Genomic DNA, 5,000 nt, shown 5'->3' with positions numbered 1-5,000 from the left:
GTTTGGAATTCAAGAGGTTGATTAACTTTCCAGTTGTAGTAAATGTAATATACGCTTGGTTGTCAGTCACGAGCGATAGTATATATTTTTTTCAGGGCCCAAACCACAGAAGCCATATCATATGATATATTTTGGTGCCCAAACCCTTAGGATCGAAAAAGTCTGTTTTAAATATTGGTGATAACAGGGCCGTGGTTTCTATTAAAGGTTTCCGAATAGTACTGTGTTCATAGGATTTTGTGTATTGATAGTATATTATCTTTTGAGAGGCCTTAATTATTGTGAAATTACAAGATGACAGAGTTTAATATCCAAGAGTTTTTGAATAACGCAAGTGTTCAGGAATTGTCAGAAGCTAATGTAACTAAAGCTCAGTGGCTCTCTATCTTAATGGCATGTGGTGGCCATGCTATGATTGGGATAATTAAAGCCCAAAATCAAGTGCATAACCTTAAAAGCAATGATAACATGGGGGAAATTGTCAGGAGAAAATATTGTGGCAGCTTTTGAACTGTTGGGGGAAGCTAAGGAAGAATTCTTAGTAGAACAAGGACCGGTTGATCCTCAAACTGAAGGCATAGAAGCAGATAGGGATGTTGAGGGCTGAGATTTCACAAATTGGCAGCAGAGGAGAATTTGATCAAGTTGAAGATGATGGAAAGACAGAGAGAAATGGGAGGAAAGCGAGACGAAGCCCAAGATATTGCAAGACGGTGTGTGAAAGAAATGGAAGCGAGGGAAATTGCAAGACAGGAAGAAAAAGAGATGGAAGAAGCGAGATATGCGCAGGAGTTGGAATTGTTTCATGGCTGGGCCCAGTTGACTCATCAACCCAGACGGCCCCTGCTAAGCATGATCCAGTGTTTAATCAGTCGGAAGCCCAGAGGCTCACAGAGGAGTATCAGGTTGAGTTTTTTTATCATTTTCAAATGGTCGCAGAGATGATGGAATGGCCAGAAGATGAACAGTGTGTGTTATTGCAGCGTGCTCTTTAAGAAGGGGCAGCAGTGCTTACTTATCCTTATATCAAGACCAGAGGATGGAGTATCAAGAAGTTAAGAGGAGCGTACTGCAAGTGTATCAGATTACCCCTGAATATTATATTGAAAGGCTCCTAAATTTGAAAAAGGATGAGAAAATTCATTTCCTAAATTACGCTTATAAGGTATAATGATGTTTTATGTGATGGACAGATGCTACTAACGTACAAGAGAAGACTAATTTAGAAGAATTGATAATAATAGAGCAGTATCTACGAGGAAATCCTGAACACATTTGAACGTACTTGAGAGAGAGAGAGGGGAAGAATCTTGATAAAGCCGCTTCGCTGAGAAAAGATTATACTATTATCAATTGTAAACCCTCCTCGGGCATAAAGTTTCAACCGTTGTACCAACCAAGTGTCAAGTATTCATTGAACAATGGAAACTAGTTCAGTAATAACTACGGGAATAAGTTCAACAGTTACAACGGAAGTAGCACTGGTACTGTCCCCAAGCAGAATGCAATAGCACCATAGCAATAAACGTCAAACCGTCCTCCTTCAAGTATCATGAATTATGTGCAGAAGTAAATATTTTCTGTTTTAGGTGCCAAGAGAGGCCATATCATTGAGGAATGTTGGTCAAACTAACCAAAAGCAGTTGCCCAAGTGATTAAGGATAATTCGCCTAGACAGAATACGAAGACAAATAAGCAATAAGGAAAGGACAGAGAGGAAAATAGACCAGCCGACGTTTACAAGACAAACAGGACGAACCCAAACAGTGTGGATGCCTTTAAAACATATGTTTTGGATGCTATGTTAGCAAGAATAGACGGGAGTGAGCGAATCCTGGTCAGGGCATTGCGCGACACAGGTTGTAATCATAGTGTGGTGGTACGAGGAGTATACCCGTTGGTGGAACAGTCTCTCAAAGGTTACTCAGTTATTTTGAAGGGAATAGGAGGTGAGGAGGTCACCACTGTTTGCCGCTTACAATTGTCATGCAAGTTTGTGATAGGTAATTTTACCTTTGCAGTAAAGGATTCAATGGCTGTCAAAGGAGTAGACCTCCTTCTGTGTAATGAGGATGTTGGAGCGCCATTCATGCCTTGCCCCATTGTAACAGAGAAACCTTTGAAGTATAGTCCTACGACTGAACTAGAGAAGGACTACTCGTATGTTTCCTAGTTGTGTTATGACTAGGAATATGAAAAAGAAAGTAGCTGCTGAAAAAAAAGAAATAGAAATCAAAAGAGCAATGAACTTGAAGGATTTGTTTTCCAAAGAAGCGGACTCCCTTGTTGGTACGCAAAAAGAGAATTCCCGAGTACGCCCGAGCGAAGAGGAACGACAGACGAGCAGGCAAGAAGACAAATAGGAAATGGACTTTGAAGAAAGAGAAAATTCAATGTTTGAAGTGGGACAAGTGAGTAGGAGAAGGCTGATAGAATTGCAACGTAAGGATGCAACGTTATCAGAGTTACTGTACCCTGTTATGGACGAGACAGAGGCACAGCAGTCTCTGACCTGTTATTGTCTTAATGATGGGTTGCTTATGAGGAAGCATAGACCAGCCGATATCCCTGGGAATGCCGAATGGGGGATATACCGTCAGATACTAATTCCCACACCGTTGAGAAGACAGGTGATCGCCGTCACGCATGAGACGGGACATATGGGGATAAGGAAGACGACGGAGAAGATAATGAAAAAGTTTTTCAGGCCTGGCATGCATAAGGACGTGAAGCAATTTTGCCCTGCATGTAACGTATGTTAAATGGCTGGAAAGAAGAACGAGAACATTAAAAAAGCACTCTTACACCCGATAGAAGTGCGGAGAGAACCCTTCAGCAAGGTATTGATCAATATTGTAGGACCTTCACCAATGACAGTAATGAGATACACGTCAGGAACATCATTGCCAAGATAATCGCAGAGAAGTTACTAGATTTTTTCACTAAGCTTGGTACACCGGAAATCGTTCAAAGTGACCAAGGAACAAATTTTGGGTCAAAATTATTCCAGGACGTAATGAAACTGTTGGATATAAAACGACAACATCAACTGCTTATCATCCGGAGACCCAAGGTGCATTAGAGAGGTTTTATCAAACTATAAAAAGTAGGTTAACGAAGTTTTGCAATGAAGTGGGGAATGAATGTGACATCGGACTACCCCTGAAGTTATTTGAGGTACATAATGCTTATCAAGAAAGCATGTGATGTACCCCGAATCAAATGGTATTTGGACATGAAGTACGTAGACTGATTGAGATATTAGTAGAAAAATTGAAGATTCCAGAAGAAACATATGGAGAATATGTCAAAGATTTGAGGGAAAGGATCAGTGAGATGTGGAAATTTTTGCTAGAAAACCTCAAGACCAGTCAAGGAAAAAAGAAGAAAGGCTGGATATGGAAAGTAAGGACAGACAGTTTTCAATAGGACAACAGGTATAAGTTTCCCTGCCGATAAGGAGATTCCCACCCACCAACAAGTTTCAAGAACCACACAAGGTTTTGGTGAAGCTCAGTGACCTTACCTACATTATCGAAACCCCGGGACGATGAAAAATCAAAGGAAAATACACGACAACATACTGAAACCCTACTTGAGCAAAAACGAGACAGAAGCTTCACAAGTATGTATGGCACAAACAATACAATCAACAGGAGATGATAATGGATATTAGGTATGCCAGTAAGCAGAGTGAATAATTCATGTATCATTCGGAATTTGGGAGAGAAATTAACTCATCTGGACCAGGAGCAACAAGAGGAATTAACCCGATTACTTAGAAGTATCCCTGAAATTCTCTGACGTCCCAAAATGAAACAACTTGACGAAGCATGAGATACACCTCAAAACAACGGAAAGACTGTCGCCGTATCACCGTGAAGTCATGGGAAAAGAAGTGGAGTATTTGTTGCAAAACGGATTAGCCGAACAAAAAATACCGAAAGTTAAATTCGATCAGTGTGGACGATAATTATCCATTGCCACTCGTTGGCCAACTACTCGACAATATCGGGCAAGACAGATTCGTCTCCAAGATTGACTTGTTAAAAGGTTATTATCAAATTCTTTTGGACGACAAGGCAAAATTATTATCATGTTTTTATAACTCCGTTTGGATTACATCAATACACCGTCATGCCCTTTGGACTAATGACCGACCCCACTACTTTTCAACGAGTGATGGATAACCTTCTAGGATCGATAGAAGAATTGGGCATTTATCTCGACGACATTGTGGTATATTCATCGACCTAGGAAGAACATCTCAGAATCATGAATAAGCCATTTCAAACGCTGCGAGGAACATGCATAACGAATAACAAGGAAAAGAGCGAATTTGTAAAGGCAACAGTTCGGTACATGGGATTTGAAGTAGGAAGAGGACGAATTGCCTCTGTAGCTGGTACCATCGAGGAAATAAGGAAAGCATCACCCCCCACAATAAGGAAGCAATCACAATGCCTTTTAGGGATGGCAGGATTCTACCGGTATTTTTGCCCGAACCTTTCGGCTGTAGTCGCTCCTTTGACAGATTTGACTGGCCAAAAGAGAAATTTTGTATGGACCATTAAGTTCCAGGAATCCTTCTACAGGATAAAAGCTGTATTACCTATTAAACCGATACTGCGAGCTTCTGATTTCAATAATAAATACCTTACCCAAGTGGAAGCTTCGCATAGCGGGATTAGAGCTGTCTTATTACAAGTAGATGTGGAAAGAATTCTTCACCCTGTTTGTTTCATGTTGTCAAAGCTAAAGAAATATCAGTGAGCCTACTCAGCAGTTGAAAAGGAAGTACTAGCGTTAGTCACAGCGATAAACAAGTTTAAGGTCGATGTGAATCGACCAAAAAAATTAAGAGATTACAGTATATTAGAATCACAAACCTTTAACTTTTGTGAATAAGAGGAAAAATAATAATCAAAGGTTAACTAGGTGGGCATTATGCTTGCAACCGTATTGTATTAATGTAAAACATTTATCAGGTAAAGATAATG

This window comes from Palaemon carinicauda, chromosome 16, assembly GCF_036898095.1.
Source record: "Palaemon carinicauda isolate YSFRI2023 chromosome 16, ASM3689809v2, whole genome shotgun sequence".
Lineage (NCBI taxonomy): Eukaryota > Metazoa > Arthropoda > Malacostraca > Decapoda > Palaemonidae > Palaemon > Palaemon carinicauda.
Note: the sequence above shows the minus strand (reverse complement) of the source record.